This window comes from Balaenoptera borealis, assembly GCF_965194805.1.
Source record: "Balaenoptera borealis genome assembly, chromosome: 20".
NCBI lineage: Eukaryota > Metazoa > Chordata > Mammalia > Artiodactyla > Balaenopteridae > Balaenoptera > Balaenoptera borealis.
In genome coordinates this window covers 2121050-2142158 of record NC_138879.1, presented here as the reverse complement: position 1 = coordinate 2142158, position 21109 = coordinate 2121050, and the positions used below count along the sequence as shown (strand labels likewise).

General features: G+C 49.5%; 1 protein-coding gene across 5 annotated transcripts in view; it reads left to right on the top strand.

The window, feature by feature from the left end:
• Positions 1-21109, top strand: part of FAM20A (FAM20A golgi associated secretory pathway pseudokinase) — a 51768-nt gene that overhangs the window by 6506 nt on the left and 24153 nt on the right. The window lies entirely within an intron of this gene.

Genomic DNA, 21109 nt, shown 5'->3' with positions numbered 1-21109 from the left:
TAAACATATTTAGGCTAATATTAAGAAGGATTTTTTTGTGTGTGAAAGAACAGGGTGGGAGGGTCCTTTGGAGAAGCTGGAATGGTCAGTTCTGAGATCCTCAGCTGATGACAGAAGGCCTTCATAGGAGTTAGGACTCTGTTTTGAAGTACACACTGGTCTACAGATCATTCAGTCCACTTTTGGACCGCACCCATCACTTTTCTTAATACAAGAGATTTCCAAATGAGATGTCTTCGCTGGTTTTATAGTCCCTCTGGAGGATGGGTAGACATAAATCTCTATGGAAGTTCAGCGCTAGCCCAGTTTAACTGTTTGCTCGTTATTCTGTAGTGCTGAGACTGACCAGGGGTGGAGGGGGCCTTCAGAAAGCAAAAAAGAAAAAAAATTGAGAGTTACTGGCTGAAGTCACTGTGGTGCGTTTCAGTTGCAACTGGCTGATGATTTTATATTAAAAAGAAAGTGGTTCTCGATTCTCTTGCTAATTGGACGCAATAAAAAGGCAGTTTGAGATTGCTTCTCAGACACTGTCATTTTCGATATTACCTTTATTTCATCAATAACGTGCAGATCAGTGAGCTAGGAAATTTTGCCCTTGGAAAATTATCTCCACGTCCATTGAGGATTTGAGGGGGGACCGTGGGAGAAGTTGCTTGCTTTTGTCAATGTCGATCAATATTCACTTACTCACATTTCTGTGGCCTTAAACTTCCCTATATTACTTTTGTCCTTAAGGAGAGTCGAAGGGAATATTTTGTCAGAAAAGCAAAAGTCTTTCTCACCAATCTGGCCTACAAACAATTTTGAGCTTGAGTTCTGTGCCATTATATGTCAGAAAAACACATTTACTGACCAGGAATGATCTTGGGCATTTAACAGAGGTTTGATGGGGACTGGTGACCTTGCTGTATTCGGCGCTAACAGAGTAGTTTCGTGTGGTTGGTTGAACGTGACAGTTGTGATACCTATTCATCACTGCCTTTTAATACTTGAGATCTCAAGTGAGGTTTGTGGGCTGTAACAGGAGGGGAGCTACACTTACAAGTGTTGAAACCGGACCCCAGAGGCAGAGAACCTTCACCCAAACTGCATTGTAAATGTCAAGGCAAGGATTTTAATACGTGTATATACCAGGGCTAAAAATAGAACGTGGAAGACTCATTAGCCAGGGTGCATTGGAATTGCACTCAAAGTTCTATTGTGAGAGATAGTCACTCATTACCTTAAGTGAGACAGTGCCCTGACGATGTGAGGACACATTAAAAAGTACCTGCTACGATGTGCAGGGCCAACCAACGCTCCAGATTTCAGTGCAGACAATTAGAACGAACAGCAAAGGAAAAAAAAACCGGGAGGGACCTTGCCAATTGTTTCCCTCTTGCACAGACAAGCCCCCCTTGTTTGTAGCCACAACCCAGCCAGTATTGAAAAGCCAGGGCTTTCTAGACATATGTGGATGCCACCCTACCAGTAATTACTTAGCCTCATTAACTGCTATCCAGAATAATTGTAGCAGTAAACCAATCTGCCTCACTGGGAGCGGTGCAGGTAATAAACTAACTAAATCAGCATTTCCTCCCCAGTGGCCCAGAGGAGCCCATTAGTCTGAGTGAATGATTTTTTAATTTTAAACCACCACACTAATAAGTACTGGTATGAAGTCAGAACGTATCTTTCTATAACTTGAGCTCGTCACCGATAGGAGTTAGGACACGGCCTGCCTTTTCCTCCGCAGCACGTCTCTTTTTGATTTCAGTGGCAGATGGAGCTTATACACTGTTTTGAATGTTTCAGGTTCTTGATCGGTATTTGTCCGCGGGACGTCAACATGTAGTTGACACGATGGGTAGGGTATGCTGTCCTCGTGCTGTCACAAAGCTTTCTGCAGACCTCCTCGACGAGCTGCTCTTCCCTCCCTTCCTCTCTTTTCCCCCTCGCAATGTAACTGAGTGGGGCAGCAATCCAAGTTAAAAATGCAATTGGGGAAAATATCTCTGTCGGGCCATTGGCCGCTGATCACAGCGAGCAGTCCAACACGTTTGGCGCCTCTCTTGACTGGCGAAGAGGAGGGCACACAGGGAGCCCGGGAAGTGGGGTCGTCACTATTTCAGACCTTAAGCCAACAAGCCAGACGAAGCCTTTTCCTTTCAAAGCAGTGGTGGAGGGCGGCGCTTACCTGGAGCCCAGGTTCATGCTGTTGCTGCCCTTACATCTTAGAGGCTGAGCTCTGGGTTCCTTCCCCGCCCAGCAGCTGCCCTGAGCCAGACAGCATCTGTCCTTTGACATGTCAAAGCCGGTCACCTTGGCTTGGCCGTTTGCCCTCATATCTTTGGTCGGTTCCTCTGTAACCCTCTGGTCTGACAGTCAAGGTCAGACAGGGTCATGCCTGCCTGGTGTAAGAACTCTGGCAGCTACAGCACACATGCAAGTTTTCCACTCTCTGCTTTTCTTTCTTGACCTCATCCTCAGGTATCAAGAAGGTTATATTTTCCTGCACTTACCGAGTCAGCATTTCTCAAACACGTGTGCGTACCTGTGTCTTTCCCTCCATCGGATGCCCCTGTCTTCCGCCTTCACACCTCCACCTCTTGCCTTCACTGAAGAAAGGCTGGCCCTGAGTCTCCCTCTGAAAATCACAGCAAAGACACAGCTTTGCAAAAATGACAGCTGTTTGAGGGAAGTAAATTGGCTCTGGTTTTTCCCGGAGAAGCTATGAGAAGATCCAGAAGCCAAAGCAGTTGTAGGAGAGCGGCAGAGGAGGGCGGGGCCGGGGGGGGGATGCCAGAAGAGACGGGCCAGAATTCAGCTGGGCATGAGAGTGGTCTGGTCTAGGAATTGCTGGAGAAAAAGCTTCTTCCCACCGTGGCATCAGGGGAATAGGAAATAAAATCTCCTTATTCTCACCCCCTCCTTTTTATCTCTTTCCTGCTTATCTCACACTGGCCCCAGATCGTTTGGAGCGCAGAGTTATTGAGAACAGGCAGTTCAGCTCACAGAGCAGATAAAAGCCCGGGGTCTCACTCAGGGATGCCGGCCATTTGCCATTCACCCAGAGTCAGCAGGACCTGGGCCCCTTGTTCGATTCTTCCGCCAGTGATGCCAGGCTGAGAAAGGAAATGAGCCTCCTGGGATTTGAAGAGGGACCTCAGTCACCACCTGTATGTGGTTAGCAGAACAAGTGGGAATCTGGACTTCCATTTCTCTTTTCTCCCAATTAGAGCCTTGCTTGGCCGGTTGGGAAAAGCTATGATTGTAGTGGTTTCTGAATCCCTGGATTTGTAGCTGGAGGAAACCTCTCCACTCTTCTCAGAGCCAAAAGCTCCAAGCAGATGGTCTCAGAGAGAGCTCATCCAGAGGCCGTTTCCAGGTTCCTGCTCCCTCACTTCAAAGCTCAGGTCTCATTTCGGTCAGCACAGCAAAGACCTAAACCAGGGAGGGTACCAGCGTTCATCCAAGGAGGACGGCACTTCTGGTCTCCAGCTGCATCAGAATGAAGCCCGTGGGCCAAGAACTGAAAGATGCTCATCAGCTGTTCCATTGGTCCCAACCGCCGACAGCCCCCTTTTACCGCAACCAAATTCTCATCCATCTGGGAACTCCACTGGGTAGTTCTTTGCATGCAAATCCTCCTACCTGAGACATGCTTGGTAGGTGCCAGGTACTTGACATACACTTGCTAACTCAGGCCTCACAATTTCCTGAGAAGTAGGTGCAAGATTCCAAGATGCGCCCCCTAGAGGCCAGGCCCTGGGTGTACACACACCTCATTATCCAATCCAATGCTAATCTAGGTACTGCAATAAAGGGAATTTACAGATGTAATTAAAGTCCCAGACCGGTTGACCTTGGGATAGGGAGATTACCCAGGTATGCGGGACCTAATCACATGAGTCCTTTAAAAGCAGAGTTTTCTCTGGCTGGTCAAAGAAGAGGAGGTCAGAGACTCCACGTATGATAAGGGTTGGATGTCCCGTTGCTGACTTGGAGATGGAGGGGCCATGTGGCAGGAGAGATGAGTGACCCTCAGGGTCTAAGGTGGGCCCCAGTCGACAGCCAGCCAGGAAACAGGGACCTCAGTCCTACAGCCACAAGAAATGAAGAACTCTACCTAGCTGATGACAACTTCACCCTTGTAAAGCCTGTGCAGGGAACTCAGTCACGCTGAGCTGGATTTCTGCCCTATAGCTCAGGGAGCTAATCAGTGGGTATTGTTTAAAGCCACAAGGTTGGAAAACTAATTCAGCACTGTGTTTACTTCATTTTATGGAGGAAACGGGGGATGGGAAGGTGGTTATAACTTGCCTTCTTAAGTCAGGCAGCTAGCAAACTTCAGGCAGCCTTTGCACCCAGAGGGTCTGGCTCTAGAATCCATGCTCTCTGACCAGCAGCTCTCACCCTCTGCATCCTTGGACGTCCACAGGTGCTCGCTTTTCCTCTCCTGGAAAGGCTTTTCTGACTACTTCCACCCACTCTGGTCCTTCCCTGACTAGACTCATCCTCTCCATATACCATCACGTTCATTGTTACGACCGTGCAGCTTCATGGCAGCTGTCGTGTGAGCATGAATGGCCACCTGCTCCCGGCATGAAAAGCCCCCAGCTTGCACACGGTTGCACGAATACATCTGTTTCATGGTTCCCCATAGGGGAGAGCCAGAGTAAATATCTGTGGGACAAACAATGGGGGACAGACGACCTCAGGATTTGGGGGCCGTTAGTCAATGGCCTGTTAGCCCCTATGGGAGAGAAGAAGCCTTGAACAAAAACAATCTTAACCGTAAAATTATCCCACCTATAACCTGGCTCTTCCTCCCTCTAAAAGTCAAAGGCAAAGCCAGCCTACTGAGACATCCTGGGATTTGGATCTGGGGCGCTCTCCCTACTGCAGTAGCGTAAATAAAATCAATTTCCAAAACAAGAAAGCCCTGAAGGAAAGTTGAGGAGGTGCCGTTTGCCAAGAAGAGAGAATTTCCTCAGCTTCCTGAACTTTCTGAGGAAGAGCAGCCAAAAAGTCATGCATTCAAGAAAAGTGGGAACCACAGAGAGACCCTGACTCAGCCAAAGCAACCCCCACTCACCCCTTGGTAGGTGCTGACCTGTGTTTTCCTTGTGATTATTCATTAAACTGGAGGGCGATGAGAACCTGTGGATTCTGCTGAAGTCGGCTTTCGCGTGGCTAAAAGCCGAGTGAGGACTTCCCTGGTGGCGCAGTGGTTGAGAATCTGCCTGCCAATGCAGGGGACACGGGTTCGAGCCCTGGTCTGGGAAGATCCCACATGCCGCGGAGCAACTGGGCCCGTGAGCCACAACTACTGAGCCTGCGCGTCTGGAGCCTGTGCTCCGCAACAAGAGAGGCCGCGATAGTGAGAGGCCCGCGCACCGCGATGAAGAGTGGCCCCCGCTTGCCGCAACTAGAGAAAGCCCTCGCACAGAAACGAAGACCCAACGCAGCCAAAAATAAATAAATAAAATAAATTTTTTTAAAAAAGAAAAATAATTAGAAATGGACTGCTTACCTTTAAAAAAAAATTAAAAAATAAAAAATAAAAGCCAAGTGAGGATTCTACACAGCTGCAGCTTTAGTGGAGTAGAAGTTCCTAGGAGTGAGAGCGTCTGCGCACCTGTTATTACAGGCAGGCACACACGTATATGCCTAAGGAAAACCATAGCACGGAAAAAGAAAAGGCCTAGTTCTTTTTATGGCCTGACAGTTGGCAGGATGTCCTGTGGTTGAAGCGTGAAATCAAGACAGAACTGAGTTTGAGTGCCTTGGAGATGCCAACATCCAAGACTGTCGATCCCTGGAGGCTGACCTTGGAAGCCAAGAACTGGAGACCGCCAGCATCATCGGGCTTGAGCAAGAGGCAAAGTTAAGAACCAGAAAAGGGCCTATTTGATCAGATTCTCTAGTAACAAACCAGGTAAATTTGGGAAGCCACAGGGGATAGAAAATAGCTCAGGACTATGGTTCCCAAGAAGCCAGGAACCTGTAATAAAACTCAGCAAAATGTGGAGAGTAGAGAGAAACCTGTAATAAAATTTCAGCAAAATGTGGAGAGTAGAGAGAAACTTGAGGAGTCGTTGGCACAGGGGCAGATGAACTGAGGCGCTGGACCATAAAAACCAAGATGGCCTGGGGAGAGATGGGAATTTAGACAGCTTGGGAGAAGTGGATGGGTTAGAAAAGAGCTCTGCTGGTAGAAGAAGACCGGAACTGTTCAGCCCTGGGAAGTCAAGTTCAGCTCTCAGAGAGCAGACTTGCCTTCAGCTGTCTGTACCTGGGTCAAGTTCTGTAGTTCATGTGTAAGTACTTTTCGTGATGGTCACCAAAACGGAGCCTGTATGGAGGGACAGATTCTCTCTCCTGGTCAGTGCAGTCATCCCAGTTTCGTCAATTTCAATGGGCTTTCTATTTTTCTGATTCATTTTCTTCAGTGGCTGAAGAGTGACAAATCCTGTAGGGAAAGTGTGTTTATCTGCCGTCACAGCCCAGCTCATGTTTTTTTCACTCTGAGTTAAAGAATTCTGCACAACCAGTGGCTGCTTATTTATGCCTTCTGTGCTCCTCTTGAGCACTCAGAGACGCTAGGGGAAGTCAGACTGACCAGCCACAATTCCATCATCAAGTCAAGCCCTGATGAACCACCCTTTTATTGCAGGGTTTTTTTGTGTTTTTTTTTTTAAACTGGGGTCATTGGATCCTACTGAGTTCAGGTGATGAGGTCTCTGTTTCCCTTACATTTTATGCATACGTTGCATTCTGTGCATATGTTTATTTTCTTAGGAAACAGTACATTGTATTTGCAAAGTGTTGCCTACACTCATCAGAGTACTTTGATGTCAAATGACAGAAACCCAACTCCAACCAACGCAAGCAGTTAAAGGAAATGTAGAGAATCAAGTAACCAAAATTCGGTGAAGTCAGCTGTCTCTACTCTCCATACGCTTAGTTCTTCCTCTTGTTTTAATCCCCTCTTGCGGTTTCAAGCCCCAAAAACCCTGGGACCAGAGAGAGAAAAGGGCTTCTAAAATTTCCGAAAAGAAAGATCCCGGGCAAAGCCACTGATTGGCCAGGCCTGGGGATACAACTAGGCTCTAGAGGGTTATGACTGGTCCAGTTCTGAAGAGGATGCCCAGGCTTCAACCAATCACTGACGCCGGGGAGGTGGAGTCATTGGAAACTCTCCACTGAGCTCTCCATTCAAGCCACGTGGCTCAGTGTGGGAAGAGCAGTTCCCCCAAACCTGGCTGGGTGCCCAGACCTCAAGTGACCCAGAAGAACTTACGTGACCAGAGTGATGCTAGAAAGTTTCTCAACTTGTGTTTGCTGCAGTTTCTGACTCTTATAGCCACTGTTCTGGAGTTTTAATCAGACTTTTTCAAAACAAATTCATTCGTAACAGATTCCTAATGTGCAGAACTTTTACACCAACCATTAAAATACCGCAAGAAGATAGGAATCTTTATTTGGGCTTTCTCTTAAATCAGCCGTGCTCTCTTCATGGGAGCCTAAAGAAGGAATTCATGTGGACCCATCAATGGGCTCGTGTCTCTTTCTCCCGAAACCCAACTGAGAACCAAGATGCCTGAGTGTTAATCCCAAGAGAAACACTTGCCTTCTGCAGGCCTACGTTCCTCCTTTTGACATGAAGAGGGTGAGTCTGTGGTTCCCAAGGGCTCTGACAGCTGTTTTCCAAGCTCTGCACATCTTCAACCAGGATTTCTTCTGAGTGAACATACGAGACAAGCATTTTCCCAGTGTGTTTCATGAACTTCCAGGGTCCCTGGAGGTGCTTCACAGGTTCTGCAAATGATTGATTGAATTTGCATTTTGAAAGTATATACTTTAAGGCAATTTCGACGTAATATGAGAAAATGCACACCTGATTGTGTTATGCACACTGTAGCACACTGAGCCTGCCACGGGTAATTTATGTGGACAGATGACTTTCCTCCCATCTTTGTTTCATTGAGGAGTGTCCCGACATTGCAAGGAGAGCTGTTAAAAACTGTCTCCTGGTCCCAATGACTTCTGTGTGTTTATCAGGATTTTTTACACTCTGCTCCCAAAATAATATGCAGAAATTAAGTGGGTACTGAAATAAGACTATCCTGTCCTCCATTACCCCCCGATTTTGAGTGCTTGAGTTCATAATCCTATTATCCCTCTTGTTCCTATTAACTTTTAAAAATAATTTTACATATTTGACCATATAAATTCAATTTATACCAAAAAGTTAAAAGTTTGACCTATTTTATACATTGGGGATTCTGTGTAAGATTTCTTTTGAAAAGAAAGTTCCACTTCTAGAAAAAATTTGAAAACCACTGATTTGGCATATACAGAAATAGAGTAGATTTCTTTCCTTTTTTTCTAAAATCGATGTGCCTACAACCCAAGCCTCCTGCTCCCCTCGTCTCCCAGCCCCAGCTGTTATCACTCATTCTCTCTGATAACCAAGCCCCCACCATGACCTTGCCAACGCTTCTGGCCACTCGAGCATAAAAGAGCAACTTTTAGGCCCTGTGTACTCTTTGCTTTTGTTTCCTAACAAATCACTCCAGTACTTAGTGACTTAAAACAAGAACCATTTACTTAACTCATGATTCTGCAGGTGAGCGATTTGGGCTGGGCTCAGCCAAGCAGTTCTTCTAGTCTCTGCTGGGCTCCCTCAGGCATCCATGGTCTACATCTGGGATGTACTTCCTCCTATGGAGTCCCGTGTCTAGGACCTGGGCTGAGATGATGATCTCGGCTCCACGTGGCCTCTCATCCCCCAGTCCAGCCAATCGGTCTTGTTCACGTGGCAGCAGCAGGGTACCGAGAGAGAGCGGAACTGTGCGTAGCCTCTTGAGGTCCTGGACAAAACCTGACGAATGTCACTTCTGCAACATTCGATTGGCCCCAGTAGATCCAAGGCCACCTGGGGAGATGCAGGTACCATGGCCATCGAAGTGGAGGTGGTCTGCACAACTTCGTACTCTTCTAATGAGCAAAGGCTTGAGGGTAGTCTTTTCTCCTGGTGAGTTGTTGGGTGGTGGACAGGCAACTGTCAGGGGTCAGAGCCCTTCCTGTGTGTCAATGGGAAAAATAATATAACCCTTCACAAATCTAGTGAAGCTTCTATGGACTGAACTGTGTCCCCACAAATTGTGCTGACTTAGGCTCGGCTCCGCCTCAGTGCCCGGGGCAGGGTGCTGAAAGCCATCTCTGAAACTGTCTCCCTCCTCCCGGTATGGTCCTTCCAGCCTCTAGAGGCCTCTCGGCCTCCCTGACTCCCAGACATGATGGGCTCAATCCCTTCCTTGGGGCCACGTGTTTAGCTCTTCAGTTATTCTCTTTTCAACCTATCTATTTATGGATAGACTTTAAGCTCCACCTTCTTCTGCAGACCATCTTTGAGGTCAAAAGCTGAAAACTGGTCCTTTGTCTCTCTTTGCATTCCTCCTGTAGTAACCCTAGTCCTCCCCAAGGCCACAGATGCTCTGATTGACTGGAATGAGTACACAGCATCCTCTCACAAGGATTTTAAAGCTTGTTTTATACATTTTTAAACACTTTCATATCAACCAACCTTTTGTATTAAGCAACATAATACTTAGAACAATAACGAAGGTTTGTTCTTCCTTATCAGGTGTATTAAGAGCCTATATATATTTTTTTAATTAATTTATTTATTTATGGCTGTGTTGGGTCTTCGTTTCTGTGCGAGGGCTTTCTCCAGTTGCGGCGAGCGGGGGCCACTCTTCATCACGGTGTGCGGGCCTCTCACCATCGCGGCCTCTCTTGTTGCGGACGGAGCACAGGCTCCAGACGCGCAGGCTCAGTAATTGTGGCTCACGGGCTTAGTTGCTCCGCGGCATGTGGGATCTTCCCGGACCAGGGCTCGAGCCCGTGTCCCCTGCATTGGCAGGCAGATTCTCAACCACTGCGCCACCAGGGAAGCCCCAAGAGCCTATATTTTATAAACAAATTTCCAAAGGCCATTATCTGTCCATTTATCTATAAGGCATCTGTGAAAATAATTGTTAATATTGTTAACACCATGAATAGGCAGAGTCCTTTCTACTTCCTGAAGCTCTTTAAACAGGCTATAATTAGTTCATTACTGAAAAAGATTGGACTTTGCAGCCAGTAAGAGGTTGACCGGCGTATCCCCATGGAAAGATGTCCAGTCAATCCGTATTTTATTATAAAGCAGTATCCCCTGGCATTGCCCCAGGCTGGCGAGGCTTCAGTGAGCTCCGTGTAGGACCCCTGATGAAAAAACTCGGCAAGAACCACAAGCGCTGCCTTGTCCTGAGACCCTCAAGAGGCCAGACCTGTCAGAGAACTCTCCACTGAAATGGACAAAAACGCCGTCAGTGCAACTCGATGCCCTCAAAGCAACACAGGGAAAAGTGTGTGCTCCCTGTTTATTATAATCAGTATGTTATTATAATATAATGGTGAGAAGCTGAGATCTTCTCATGTAATTTGCTTTTAAAAAATTAAATATGCCATCCAGGATGGGTTTTCTATGACAAACTTTTCTGCCTCAGTAACCTGGACCCCTTTCAGCGATCCCTTTATGAGCTGCACAGCAACAGCTGGAAGCCTGAGACATCCCACTTCTAGGAAGCTGGAAGTCAAGTCTTTAAGCCATCGGATCTCTTGGCATTTCCTGAGCAGGGTCTAAAAAGAGAATTCAGTCACTGTATTTGTTTCCTAGGGCTACCGTGACAGATTGCCACTGTTTAAGTCACTGTTGGTGGCTTGAAACAACGTAAGTTTATTCTTTCACAATTCTGGAGGCTGCGATCTGAAATCGAGGTGTGGGCAGGGTAGCAGGCCTTCCAGAGTCTCTATGGGAGAATCCATTCTGTGCCTCTTCCAACTTCTTTGTCTGCCAGCATCCCTCGGCTTGTGGCTGCATCACTCCAGCTCTGGCCTGCTTGATCACATAACCTCCTCTTCTATCTCTGTCTCTCTCCTCTAAGGACACATGTCGTGGATTTAGGACTCACCTGGTAATCCAAGACAATCTCATCTCAAGAGCCTTACTTACCTCTGCACACACTCTTTTTCCAAAGAAGGTCACTTTCACAGGTTTCGGAGATTAGGTCACAGACGTATCTTTTGGTGGAGCACCGTGCGGCCCACTACAGTCGTGTCTCACGATGACCATAAAGGCCATGCAGGTGCCATTTCATTTTTATTTTTTTAAAAAGACTTTTATCGTTTACCTAAAAGATTTACATAAAAGGAGTATTTTATCATTTACATTACAGATCTGGCTTTCTCTGCTAGAGCTTCTGATAGACATTGAGGGGCAGTGCATTTAGGATGAAACGCTTGGCGGTGCCTGGAATGTAGGTCGTCAGGGTTGTCATTCGGAACAGAGGAACAGATCTAGTAATTAGCTGAACTTGGACATAGGAACAAAGGTTCTTTACGAAGGTCGCGGAGTCAAACGGGATCAGTGAGCGAACTCAAGCCACAGACCTCTGTCCAGAGAGGGGCCGAAGGGCCGGGAGCAGCCTGGACTCGCCTCGGACAATTCTTTTGGACCTGCTGTGACAGGTGAGCCAGCGGGTAATCAGTGCATCAAAGCCGTGTGCCGTGGAATGCGACTGCAAAATGTTTGGCTGGGAAAATATTAAAAATAGATGATAAGCCAATGCCCACCTTAGGTATTAAAAAAACATCAATATGGGGCTTCCCTGGTGGCGCAGTGGTTGAGAATCTGCCTGCCGATGCAGGGGACACGGGTTCGAGCCCTGGTCTGGGAAGATCCCACATGCCGCGGAGCAACTGGGCCCGTGAGCCACAACTACTGAGCCTGCGCGTCTGGAGCCCGTGCTCCGCAGCAGGAGAGGCCACGATAGTGAGAGGCCCGTGCACCGCGATGAAGAGTGGCCCCCGCTCGCCGCAACTGGAGAAAGCCCTCGCACAGAAACGAAGACCCAACACAGCCAAAAAAATAAATTAATTAATTAAAAAAAAAAAAAAACCATCAATAAAGCAACCATTGGAGGCCTAACGTGAGCAGTGTAACTTACCAGGGACCACTCTGGGTTAAACTCATTGCAAACTGTACACCCCAGGTAACTGGATGAGGTGGCGTTCTGTTCTGTAAATCCATCGAAAGGTCTGGGAGGGTCGGCCAAAAACGATGATCTTGGATTTATAGCAATTGATCTGCAGCCCTTCTTTTTGGCAGGAACCAAGCCAGCAGTCTGTTTAGGCTACTTGTAATTTGTGATATTAAAACCACTTTATCTGCATCTATGAAAATGCTTCTTCCTCACTCTCCAGGCAGGGGACGCTGTGCCTAACGCATCCAAAATGTTTTTTTAATTAATTATTTATTTATTTATTTATTTTTGGCTGCACTGGGTCTTCTTTGCTGCACACGGGCTTTACCTAGTTGTGGTGAGCGGGGGCTACTCTTTCGTTGCGGTGCGCAGGCTTCTCATTGCAGTGGCTTCTCTTGTTGCGGAGCACAGGCTCTAGGCATGCAGGGCTTCAGTAGTTGTGGCACATGGGCTCAGTAGTTGTGGCTCGCGGGCTCTAGAGCGCAGGCTCAGTAGTTGTGGCGCACGGGCTTAGTTGCTCCGCGGCATGTGGGAACTTCCCGGACCAGGGCTCGAACCCGTGTCCCCTGCATTGGCAGGCGGATTCCTAACCACTGCACCACCAGGGAAGCCCCCCAGAAATGTTACTTACTCATTAAGGTATAAGTAAACAACCAGGTGGGCCAGAACATTGGGCCCCACTGGAGATGATCTGCTGACTCTTGTCCTTCAGGTCAACTTGCAAAACTGCCCACTCAGAGAGATATTTCCTGCCCTCCCACATAAGGGATCCCAGGACCCTCTTTTACCAACTCCTGCTTTACTTTCATCAGGGCTCTTAACACATGCCCTCTTGTTTATTGATATGCTTTGCGTGTATCCTCACTGGGTTGTCAGCTTTTTAAGGATGGATTGAATCGAGTGGATATAGCCATGTCCTGATCCCCAGAACGTGTCACCGTTACCTTCTTCGGAAAAAAATTCTTTGCAGATGCAGTTAAGGATCTTGACGTGAGGAGATCCTGCTGGATTCTGTGGGTGGGCCCCAAATCCTATGACACGTGTCTTTGTAACAGAAAAGCAGAGCGAGAGTAGACACAGACAGAAAAGGAGGAGACTTTGTGACCAAGAAGGCAGAGGCTGGAGTGACGTGGCCGCAAGCCAAGGAATGCCAGCAGCCACCGGAACGGGAAGAGGCAGAGAACGGAGTCTCCCCTGCAGCCCCCAGAAGGAGCACGGCCTGGCCCACGCCATGATTTCAGACTCTTGGGCCCCAGAGCTCTGAGATCTGTAAAGCCCCCAAGTTTGAGGTCATTTGTTTGGGCCACCACAGGAAATGAACAGAAGGCGGGATGCTTGTTTGCTTCTTGGGCAGTGTAACCCCGGGGTCTAAAACGCTGCTTGTGTATAGCAGGTGCTTACTGAGTGTCTGGTAAACGAATGAATAAGGGAGCACCTCGGAGGCTTTGCAGTTGGGCAGCTCTGAGTTTCAATCCTGACTCTGCCTCTGAAGCACTGGGAGTCCTGAAGCGCGTTTCCTCCCGCCTCTGTTTCCTGCCCTGTAAAGTGGGCGCATACCTACCCCTGAGGGTGTCAGGAGGGCAGAGTGAGGTCACATGTGTAACACACAGGGCGGCGCGCCTGCTTCCTGCGGCCCTGAGTCACCAGTAGGTAAGGGACCACTAGTTAGTTATTGTTGTACGCTCCGTATGGGTTACCTGATAGCCGCCAACAGCCAGCCGCGTTCATCGATGTTTGATGCCCAGTTGGGTCGAGGGGAGGAGGAAGAAACAGCCTTTGTGGTCCCCAGACGCCAAGGAAAAGCACCCGCGCTTCCGGCCCAGCCCCTGGCCTGCCTGGCCTCAGCGTCAGCTGCTGCCACAGAGAAAGTGCGCGTGTTCACCTCTCCGCAGTCACTCTGACCTCAGATACCCAGAGCTTGCGGGCGGGGGAAGACACAGACCTGGGGCAGCCTGCAGTTAGTCTACCGATGTCCGAAATTCTATCCCCACATACGTGCGTGTGCGCACACACACACGTGTACACGTACACACATCCTCACATACACAAACACACACACACATGCCTCCACATACACACGCATATACACACACATACACACATGTACACACATATCCACATACATCCACACACGCACATCTACACACACATGCATATACACACACACGCACACATACACACACATCCTCACACACACCTCCACGCGTCCACATACACACACATACGCACGCACATCCATACACGCCTCCACACACACATATATACACACATCTGCACGTCCACACACACACACACACACACACGTCCACATACACACACATGCCTCTACATACACACACATGTACACACATATCCACATGCATCCACACACACACATAAACACACAGACGCACATCCATACACGCCTCCACACACACACATACACACACACATACATACACATCCACACGTCCACATCCACACACACACACACACACACACACACGTACACGTCCACACACACACACACACCCCCTTCTGAGGGAACCAGTCAGCTATAACGTTCCTCACTGGCGCGACAGGAACCCCCTTTCCCTTCCTCTTCTCTCCTTTTCCCGAAGCCTGCATCAAGCCCCCTGAGCAAGGCGCTCCCCGCTGGCTGGAGGCCTTCCCCGGGCCCCGCCTCTGCTGAGCTGGGGGCGCGGACACCCCCTCCGTGCGCGGCGCAGAGCCGACCCCCCCCCTGGACCGTCTCCTTTAGCCTCAGAGCCGCCCCAGAGAGGCGCTGTAGCCCATCCTCAGGTGCGGGGCTCAGACCGGCTGGGTCACAGCGGAACCCGGACTTCCAAGGCAGAGGTGCCGCATTCACGCCGACCGTGCCCCGTGTCTTAGGTCGGATCCTGGTGCGATTTCAGCGCGGGAGGCGAAGTGGGCGGCGATCAGAGTCCCGGCCCTGCGAGGCCCACAGCTGGGAAGGGCAGAGCTGCTTCCGGCGCTGGCCTCTGCAGGTGGAGACTGCCGTGGTCCTCCCGGAGAGGACGTTGTCACGAAGCCCAAAAGCTCCACAAAGAGCCCAACTTGTCCGTCCTTGTACACCGTAGAGCTGCTGTTGATCTTTAAACTTAAAAAGTTTTGTTTTTTACCATCAGGGTAAAAAGCTTTATTGGAAGAATCTCTCACCCATGTCCTGATTCCAGGCTTGGGTTTAATCACAAGTCTGCCACTTCTTAGCAGAGTGACCTTGGACAGTTCACTTGGACCGCCTTCATCTGGGTCCTGAGGTAGTAACAATAATACTGACCTTCTGTGGAGCTCCTGGGAGGCCTCAAAGAGTTAAAATTGCAGAGTGCTTCAGACGGTGCTTGGTGCAATGTAAGTGCCAGGGGAGGGTGAGCTACGTTCCTTGTTATTATTCAGACCTGTGGACCCCTTTGGGCCACTGGCTCTTCTTCCTCCTGATGTTTGTTCACAGGGACAGAGGTCCCCGTGGCTCCCACACATGGGATGGTCTCTGACGTGCCCCTCCCCGTTCCGTCCGCTCCGGCTCGGAAGCCCTGATCTCTGGGCAGGGCTTATTCCACAGCCAGGCCAGAGCTGTGGTTCTGGGACAGCAGCATGGGGCCAGGGACCCAGCGAAGCCCGGAGTGAAAACAAGTGGCCCATTGCGACACAGCTCCAAGAGGAGAAAGCGATTGTATTTCAGCCAGAAAGCAAGGGGTTTGTGCCGGGAAATCAGCCCGTTTGGCAAAATCTCAGTGAAATCTCCGTACAGTTATTACTTTCTCAACAGGAAACAGATAAGCAGGTTCAGAGTTTCCACCACCACCCTGGTGTTTCAGGAGTTTCCCTCAGCGTTCTCGATGCACCTTGACAAAGCGTCTCCGTCTCTGCAGCCTCCGTGGAAGGGCAGAAAAGGCTTAGGTCAGAACCCTGGCTGTTACTTTCTCCTTTTCCACGGACCGTGTTGCCGCTTCCCCTGTGCGGACCTTCCTTTCCTCCTCTGTGGATTGGAGGGGTGATCTAGTCACAGGGCTTCGACAGCACAGGGAGAGAACCCCCAAAATACATTCGCAATAAGCTCTTCGCAAATGCAGAGATCAATATTATTGACTACAACGATGCCTTCTACGTCAAATAAGTACCACAAGGCTGTGGGAGAGGCTTCGGGATCCACGGGTGTCCCAGCCCCCTCGCAGCTGGGGGGACCATGTGCCGAGTTCCAGCCCGTGGGATGTGAGTGGAAATGATCTACGTCACTTCCTGGCCAGAGCCTTTAGAAGCCGGGACCTAACCCCTCCAGTTCCTCTCTTTTGCAGCCCTGCTGGCTGGGAGACCACAAGCGGGGGTCTTGGTGTGTCCATCCAGCTGACCCCTGAGGCCCTCTGTGGAGCGGAATCCCTACTGAGTGACCTTCGTTAGAGAAGCAGCACAACTAAGAAATAAACGTTTGCTGTGTGAAACCACTGAGCTGTCAGGACCATGTTGTTTCTCCCCAGAACCTGATTTTACTCTCCAAATGCAAGTGTCAAAGAGATGTACCTAGGATTCCTGTTTCTAAAATCACACCCAGTGGGACTGTAAGCCCGTTTCCCGTGAGGTTGGTTGGAAATTCAATCTCAGTTGTCACTGGTGTTCCTTTCCCTAGACCCCCTAGTGTCGGGGGAATGTCCTTAGGGTCTTAGGTAGCAGAAGGTCTGAGGTCCTCATTCTGTCACCTGGTCCCGTGCATGAGGGTGGCAGGGCTGCTTCTGTGCCGAGCTCGGGCGCGGGACTATTTGCTGGTGCCTGAAATGCGCCTTCCCAGGTGCACCGCACAGCCGCTTCCCGCCACCTGGGGTCACCTCCAGGACTCACCACCCCAAGCCAACTTTCCTTTCCTGATCTTGGCGAATCTGCCTGTTCCCCCAAAGCGTGTGCTTCTGCCTGCACTTCCCTCCTCTCTGCCCTGTCTAGCCTCTCCCTTCGCTGAGTTTAGGCTTTCCGAAAATAAAACCATTTTAAAAGCCAGAGAAGGAGTGGGGAATCCTGTCTAAATGTCTGCCTGGTCCTGGATCATAAACACCCGCTAAGACAGGGAAACACAAAGTCCGGCCCCTTCTTAGAATAGGGGTGGGTAAAATTCCACAAGAACAAAAACCACATTAATATCTCAATAACTTATCCTACCCCACGGGTGACTTCTCATGCTCGGGAGGAAAAGAGGCCAATTATCCTCTTCGTGTGTAAGTCAGATGGAAAAATAACACCATGCAAATTAGCACCAGCGCATGGGCCAAGGACTTGAAAGAATTTAATCTGTGGGGAAGCCACAAGGAAATTTGCCTACAAACCATGAAAATATGTGCCTCCAGCCCCTACAGTCGGATCCTTCTCTCCTTTGGATGCACATGCCTGGTGACAGGCAGTAAGGCAAAGTTCAAACACTTTTGAAAAGATGTATATTCCCTTCAACCTTTGTTTATTGAAGGACCCAGCGTGTGGATTTTTAGTCTCCTCCTTGTTCTTAGTCCACGCTGAGCGCTGCCTTTAGACCTCAGTTCTGCTTTTTGCACTCGGGAAAATGGTGGAGGAGGGGCGATACACAGCCATCCAATTCCAATGTCAGTGTCATTTGCTAACTGTGTGTGTGTGTGTGAAACATATATTTGTCTATTTGAGGTTGCACAGTTGGAAGAGGAAAGAACCAGAATTTAGTAGTGCATCCTTTGCAAGTAACACGTGTGTTGGTATTTTATCCATATGCTTGTTAGGTCAGTATAAGCCTGACAACTAAATGACGGCTGACTCACATTTGTTGTTTTTTTTTTTTTTACACAATTAAATAATACTTAGATTTTTTGCTGTGCAGAGGATCTCGGAGGAGTGTAGGAGACCCTGAGGAAGGCTTTTATGCTGTCTATGGAAAATATTAAATTGCGCAGAGTCCAGAATCCATCATAGCAATTTTCAGGTCATTATCAGAGGACTAAGTGCTTTCTGTGCTCATGATTCTGTAACTCCAGCCAAGGGTTTCTCAACCTCAGCACTACTGACATTTGGGGCAGATGATTTTCCGTCGTGCTAGGCTCAACAGAAAATTAAATAAAAGAGGAGAATGCATTAGAGGATGTTTAGCAGTATCTGTCAGCACCCCCCTCCACCAACTGAGATGCAAAAATGTCTCCAAATATTGCCATCCGTGAGGGGTGAGGTTGCCCCTAGTTGACAACCTCTGGTCTACACCATGGAGGCCGTATCCCATGGAACAATGTAGTTCACAGCTGTGGGACCTCAGCTCTGTGAATGGTCACGTCGTGATGAGGTTGAGGGTTCAGTGTTAATATTTAATGTTTCTCAAGATGCGTTGTGCGCCACACAGAATCCAGTGCATGTCGTCATGGGCTCTGTAAAGGAAAGGTTTAGGAAGTGCCCTCTGCACAGGAAGCCTGACTGCAGGACTTCTCAGAGCCTTTACTGTCTTCATGTAACTGTGACTCTCCCAGAGCGGTTGCAGTTTGCAACTCTTTCCAATTTTATTTGCATGGGGCAAGTGATGTGTGTTAGTTGTGCTGGTGCTTTGCTTTGTGCCCAGGACCGGAATCTGGGCAACATGGCCCAGCTAGAAGTTCTCTGCTAGGTCCCTACCTTGACTCTGGGGATCCCTTAGACCAGGATCTAAGAAGACCTGCCATCTTCTGCAGGATGTCCAATCTGCCCTCATCTTCGGCAATAGGTCTGGAAGTTGTTGCGAGGGTGGAGATGCAGGTTTCTCACTGAGCCCATAGTCCGAGCTCCAGGAGTGTCCTCGCTCTGTTAGCTCATCCAAAATCAGCAAGGTCTGTTGACAGTTGCCAAGACATGGAAACAACCTAAGTGTCCATCAACAGATGCATATATGTATATGTATACACAATGGAATATTAGCCATTAAAAAGAACGAAATTTTGCCATTTGCAGCAACACGGATGGACTTGGAGGGTATTATGCTTAGTGAAATAAGTCAGACAGAGAAAGATAAATACCGTATATCATTCATATGTGGAATCTTAATAAACACTACAAACTAGTGAATAGAGCATAAAAGAAGCAGACTCACAGATACAGAGAACAAACTAGTGGGCACCAGTGAGGGGGACAATATGGGTGGGGGGGAGTGGGAGGTACAAACTGTCGGGCGTAAGACAGGCTCAAGGATGTATGCACAACACAGGGAGTACAGCCAGTATTTTGTAATAACTGTAAATGGAAAGTAACCTTTAAAAATTGTATAGAATTAAAAATAAGTAAATAAATAGGAAAAAAAATCAGCAAGGTCTGAGCAAAACGGGCAAGTCTAACCACTTTGATAAGACCAAGAAAAAAAAAAAAGACCACATTTTGGGTCATAAGGACCGAGGTTCCTCACTTTATCTCGGATTTCTGAGTGAGTCCAGCAAGTCCCTTTGTCCCTATACCCCCAGCTCCACGTAGTAACGTCTTCCGCAGTAGCCAGCCCCCAGGTGAGTGGACGTTGTCTCCAGCGACGCTCCCCGTCTGGATGGAGCTCCTGGTGGCATCACGTGCCTATGGATCCCTCTCCCTGGGGACGAGCCGGGAGGTCAGAGGGAGCCTGGGCTCGGCGCTGCTTCCACGCGGGGAGCGGAGGGCGGGGCGTGGGCCCCCGTGTGGAAGGCCCGTCGAGTGGGAATGCAGAACTTGACCTCAGAAGCCAGCTGGCCAGGTTCACACGGCTGCTCTGTGGTGGCACTCTCCAGCCAGGTGACCTTGAGCTAGCTCACCCGTGCCGGCCTCCTTGTCTGTGAGATAAGGCCAACAGTGTCCCTGCGCCCTCAGGAGGGGGAGGAGGGTCCCGAGCCGGTGGGTGTGGGCTGCTCACGGGGGGCGGGGGGGGGGCGGGCACGGAGCCCCATCGGCGTTGGCGTGATGACTTCACGTGAGAGCAGAGCTGGGGACAGCCGTGAGGAGGGGGCCAGACAGCCGGCCAGCCGTTGCCAGGGCTCTCGTGTTCTCCTGGGAGCTTGTTCCACTGGCCAGCCAGGTCCATTTACAGGGCTCAGTGGGCAACCACGTTGCAGAACTTGGGATGGGGGGAGAAGCAGAAGCCTCTCTCCAACCTAATAGCATCCACTGCCCCCACCCAGTGGTAGCTCCTGGGCATGGGGGAGTCGGTTCCTTGCGGGGAGCCCCGTGGACTTGCTCCCGGCAGCAGCGGTGCCCCAGGACCACTCCCTGCCTGGTGGTTCCCATCGGCTCCATCAGCTGTGGCCCCAGTAGCTGCTTGGATTCGTTTCCTAGAGCTGCCATCACAGGTCACCACTCCCTGCGGGGCTTAACACAACAGAAATCTATTCTCTTACATTTCTGGAGGGCAGAAGTCCAAATTCAAGGTGTAGGTGAGGCCATGCCCCCTCCAAAGGCTCCAGGGGGAAATTCATTTCTGGCTTCCAGCCTCTGCTGACTCCGGGTCACTCCTCTCCAAGGTCGGCCTCGAGGGCCACGTGGTCTCCTGCTCTGCTCTGTATCCGCCGAGGGCCTGTCGGATGAGGATACTTGTGGTTACCTCCGGGGCCCACCCAGGTATCCAGGCTCAGCACCCCACCTCCAGATCCTAACTGCATCACTTCTGCAAGTCCCTCTGGTCGTGTGAGGAAACATTTGCGGGTCCCAGGGCGAGGATATGGATATCTCGGCCCAGCACTCAACCCGCCGCAGGGATGCAGCATAGAGCAGAATTCGGGGAACTGGGAAATGAAGCAGAGGTCACAATAATCCTTCACGGCCCTCCTTCCCCACCCTATACAAATGGAATCTTAGAAATCATAGTAATAACTCACTCACCTATTAATTAATTTAATCCTCACTAAAACCCCCCTAAGGTAGTACATTTATTATCCCTACTTTTCAGAGGTGCAGAGATGTCAAGGAACCAGCCCTAGGTCACACAGCCGAGCGTGGCAGAGCTGGGACTCTGGATGAGGGACCTGCCTCTCCTACCCGCCCTGTCTCTCTGGATGTGCAGGCTCGGCACTAACAGTGACTCTGAGTTACAGATGCGGCAGCATCGTCACCTGTCA